We start from the raw sequence: 5,703 nt of genomic DNA on the forward strand, positions 1-5,703 counted from the left end.
TATTGATTCAGGAAAGTGGGAGAAATGGAATGTGTGTGTCCAGAAATAGCTGAAAGATCCAGAGAACATGGAAGAGATCCCCGGCAATGAGGCTCCCGTGCCAGCTGACGTGGCAGGTCCCCTCCATCTTGGGAGGCTATCTCTCCTTCGCCTTAACAATCTTTAGTGACTTGACTCGTGGGGGTTGATGGAGGAAGTTTCTTTTCAAGGAGATGCCAGAATGTAAGATTATATGTGATCTATGGGAATGCTCCTCAACATCCTCTCAGTGTTTCCCACAGGAAAGATTGCTTGCTCCTCCACTGAGATAAAGCCACCCTCCAAACGAGGAGCTCCATGAAAGACAATGGAAAACGTATTGGGTCATGGAAAGGGAAATGAGACAATTTAGCACAAAAATTAAAACGTGTTTCAGAGTGTAAGGAGATGCCCCAAATAACTCAAATTATGCTATATCTGAAATACTTCTTTGTTAATTGAAGAAATAAGTTTGTGTAAGTGAACCTATAGAGAATATGGTTCAAAAATAATTTTAAGTATAAAATTTTATCTAAAAACAATATACAAACACACACATACACACTTGCATTAAAGCAACATTAAAAACTCTGTATAGAGGATCTCAACATTAAAGATAGCATTTTGGTACCTGCTTAAGTTAGATATTCTGTATTTTAATATATTTCTTAATGATATGGTTTTTCATAATATGTTACTGGTGCTATTTTTAGAGATTGTTCTTCTTTCTATATATTATTATTTTGAATGTTTTAATAAACTTACCAGTGATATTCTGCAAGTTTGCATTGTAGGTGATAAATTTGAAACTTTGTTAACTTTCTCTATATACCATCCTACTTTTTTTTTTTCCTATGGTACTGTTATATTTATTTTTTAAAGAAACCATCAAAATGTTTTCCATAGTAGTTATACTATCATACATTCCCACCAGCAACATATGAGAAATCCAGTTTCCCTGCATACCTTGCAGGATTTGATATCATCACTTTTTTTTTTTAACATCTTTATTGGAGTATAATTGCTTTACAATGGTGTGTTACCATCCTACTTTTAACCAAGAAAATGCTCAGTTCACAGGCATGGAGGCATGGCAAGTGCAGGGCAAATTCTACTAAATGGAGACTATTTTCAATTCTACTTTATCCACTTAAAATATAATAAATGTATATAGATAATGTATATACAAGTATACTATATATGTTATATACATGGCATTTATATTATCCTAAATATTTTTCACAACTACTATTTTTTTTGTTCAAAGGACATTTCTTCAACAAATATGAAAGTATTGCCTAATTTAGATGCTGCAAGCATATTTCTCAATTTCATTCCAATCTATTACAGAATATAAATTTGCTCTATTAAAAACAAGACCTTTTCCAAAAAATGTACTCTCACAAGAGGATACATTACAAAGATAATTATAGGATTTTAAAATAAATCCTTTACAGAATTTGAGCTCTCATTGTATAATTGATTCAGTTCTTACCCGTGCTTTTGTTAAGAGGAAACTTTTCAATACCTTACTCTTTACAATCTTTGTTTTCAATGATTGGCGTGTACCAAAAGTTTCAAAAGCTTCCTGTTTGTAGTATTCCATTTGATTTTCTAATTTGCTTACAGATTTCTAAATGATATTTTGAAAGTAATGATGAATATGGAATAATTTAAACTCAACAAAAATTAAATAATATTGGAGGATCTTTAGGTTACATAGAGTAGCCCTTCACATTCTCAATATATCTAAGATTGTATACTGCCATGCTGAGGTTTTTTTCTTTTATGATTTGTGTTTTAGTATTTATTATCAACTTCATTACAAAAATGTTGTAGTTCATTTAATTCACCATGTACGTGTGCATATACGTTTGCATGTATGTACCCACACATGTATATATGAATGAATGCGTCATGCCTGTATCACAACTAATTTGATATAAATTTCTATTTTATTTGTTTCTTACTTCAGTGTAGATGATCTCACCATTACAAATACTAAATTTTGTTTTTCTGCTATAAATGAAAAGATAATTCCATTTTTAGTACTTGTTCACTTTATTAACTTTCTAAATCTCCTCTTTGACTCCATGAATTGTCTGCTTTATTATAATTAACAAAACCTATTCCTTAATTGAAGCAACTGAGTCTACTCCTGAAAAGCCTGGTATAATTTAATTACTTGTAAATGCCTCCTTTTCACTTAATGAGGACAACCCCTCAACCAATATTTATTAACATTTATAACTTTTGTGTAACATTTATAACATGCTTCAGAAAACTTTGACTACAAAAGATGAATGAAATTATTTTATTTGATATAGTACGATGATATATTTCATTGGATAGAGATGAAACTCATGCTTCCAGTGTAATATATCAATGCACCTTCAGCAACTACATGTGTCAAATCATTTCTTTGGACACAAATTTTCTTTTCTTTCCTTTCTTTTTCCTTTCTTTGTTCATTGGCCCATTCCTGTTCTTAATAGAATCTTGAATTAAATTTGTTATCAAATGTATAGAATATAGGTAAATATAAATACATTTATATTTGATAATTTACCTTTCCTAATATATAAGTCTTTCTCTCTAGGCTTGTAAATGTATTAGAATATATATTTCCAAATGCACTGAAATATTTACAGTCATGTTTGTTGAAAAATTATTTTAAAAATCTAGGGCTTCCCTGGTGACGCAGTGGTTGAGAGTCCGCCTGCCAATGCAGGGGACACGGGTTCGTGCCCCGGTCCGGGAAGATCCAACATGCTGCGGAACTGCTAGGCATGTGAGCCATGGCCGCTGAGCCTGCGCGTCCGGAGCCTGTGCTCTGCAACCGGAGAGGCCACAACAGTGAGAGGCCCGTGTACCGAAAAAAAAAAAAAAAACCCTCCTGATCTGTAGTTATATCCTCTTTCTCATTTACAACCTGGTTTTTGTGCCACCTTCCTTTCTTCCTCCCTTTCATCCTCCCTTTCTTTCTCCCTTTTTTCCCCTCCCTCCCTCCCTCCCTTCCTTCCTTCCTTCCTTCCTTCCTTTCTTTCTTTCTATCCTTCCTTCTTCCTTCCTTCCTTTCTTTCTTCTTTTCTTTCTTTCTCTCTCTCTCTCTCTTTCTTTCTTTCTTTCTCTCACTCTTTCTTTCCAGATTTACCAAAGTCGATCTATCTTTATGATCTTGTTCAGGAAATTCCTGGGTAAAGTCTACTATTTAATTTAATAGTTGGTAAATTTTTATATTTAATTGTGAAAACAATTTCATTTTTAAATTTAGAATGTATTTGCTCATTTTTCTAGCTTCTTGTGTTGAATACTTATACTTTAAGAGCTTTATTAAATGTACTGCATGACAAACACTATATTAGGTGATGGGGGACTTTATATCATTAATTACAGATTTTTTATTAACTACAAATTTTCAAGTAGATGCTGTTGCTATTTCTTCAGATTTTGTGTCTTCTTGTTTTCATGTGCTAAATGACATGACTATGACCCATTGGTGTATACTGTATGTAAGGTATGTTTATCCTTTCTTTTTTTTTCCCCTCTGGTACGCAGGCCTCTCACTGTTGTGGCCTCTCCCGTTGTGGAGCATAGGCTCTGGATGCGCAGGCTCCACGGTCATGGCTCACAGGCCCAGCCGCTCCACGGCATGTGGGATCTTCCTGGACCGGGGCACGAACCCGTGTCCCCTGCATCGGCAGGCGGACTCTCAACCACTGCACCACCAGGGAAGCCCGTATGTTTATTCTTGATTTCTCTGAGAAATGGAAAATAAGTTCTTAATGTTTCATGAAATATGCACCTTCCAGTTTATTGATATCTAGGTATGTTGTTACAAAATAAAACTGTATTTATGATAATAATATATAGTTGTAGATTTGCACACTGCAATATGATAAAGTCACTAAAGCAATATCATTCATACTACTCTTTACCAGTTTTATGGCAAAAATGCTTAGACACCCTTCTTTGTTGATATTTCGTATACATTTGAAAGATTCCCCCACTTACCTGCTGACCCTGCTGAAAGGCGGGCTGGTGGCATGTGACTAAGCCATAGTATAGCAGGCATAGACACAAAGTTACTAAGAGAGGCAGCAATGTCAAATATGTCTCCCACTACCACCTGAGGACCAATGTTCTAAAATGTGGCCTTCTCTGTTTTTCCTGAGTATAGTTTATCAGTTATACCTTTCATGTTCTCCTTGAAAGAGAGATGTTAGTTACTTTGCAACTGGGAAATTACTAATAGATGTCTTTCAGCTTTAACACTCTGATAGTAAAGTGTCTCACACAGTACCAGACAAAACCATAACAGAGATTGGAAATGCAATGGAACCTCAATAACCTATATCAGCTCAGGTAATACATTTAATAGCAGTACTGGAACCTGGAATAAATGATGTGTCATAAGGAAACCAGGAAAGTGTAAATGATGATTATGCTGAGAAAACCAGAGTGAATTGTTATCCTAGTAGTAAAGGAGAGAAATAAAAAATACTATTATAGCCTGACTTATAACCAGAAATGAGATATTTACCCTTTTCATGAATTTTTGTATATTGTCTCATGAACCAGTTTATTGTCCATATATTTATAGAATTCAATTTCCTCTTTTTCCAATTTCCTCTTTTTCCAATATAAAATGTCCACCATTTTATATTGATGTCTTGGTCAAGATTAAATTTTTATTTAACACATTTGTTAGGGGATATCAAAATGATAATTGATGCCACCAGTATTTTAGAACATGGGATAATCCTTAAAGAGATAGATGCAATAACTGATGAGAATTTTAGTTGTGCCATGCTTGAGACAAGAACATTTCTTGCTACTACTTAAAGTTGCATATGTTTACACATAAAATGATTTGTGTTATTGCATGGTCAATCAGATGGTACATTTATTCTTTTTGTCATTGAAGCTTCTCATTACCCCATCTTCTGTTTGGTTAACATCCAACCTATAAGACTTTGGGGATGGGGTGTCAGTGTACTTGAGAGTATAGACATTAAAAATAGCAGATGTTTGCTCTACTAGGCTTCCTTGTACCTAGGATGCTTGCACAGGTCCTAGGCCCCACTTATCTAATATATCTGTTTCTACTTTAAAACAGTACTCAGTGATGTAAAGAAAGTGGAAAAATAAAGATTTCTCACTGGCACCAGTAGTCACTGCAGCAAGCCAGATTATCTTCAGAGCCAGCACCAGCTCTGTTAGGGAGATGAGCTGAAGTGCCTAATATTTGGTGTTAGTGGTCAGTGTATTCATCATTTATCAGTTCTGTAGTGCAAATTTAGTGATTGCTCCCAACTGGGTGGTCTCCATGTCTGGTTCTCTGACCCACTTGGCTATAGGTGATATACTCAGTATTATTTTAATATTGATACATTTTTTTCTGAATAACACAGAAATGATTCTGGATGCATCTAACTAAGAATCCAAACACTGCATATTCCACTAATGATGCCTGGGGATAAGATTCAGGTATACATGAAGACAGATGTCTGTAATGTACAAACAATACTGCAAAATCACTTTCTCCTTAGAAAACTTATTTCATAACATTTTTTATCTCACTTCAGACTTAGAACAAAAAGTAGTATCTTTTGCTCACGAGAGTCATTTAGCTTTTGAAATGCAACTTATTAATTGTGGATAGAGTAGTAGCAAGCCTTTACA

The sequence above is a fragment of the Lipotes vexillifer genome, unplaced genomic scaffold (genome assembly GCF_000442215.2).
Source record: "Lipotes vexillifer unplaced genomic scaffold, Lipotes_vexillifer_v1.1 scaffold675, whole genome shotgun sequence".
Lineage (NCBI taxonomy): Eukaryota > Metazoa > Chordata > Mammalia > Artiodactyla > Lipotidae > Lipotes > Lipotes vexillifer.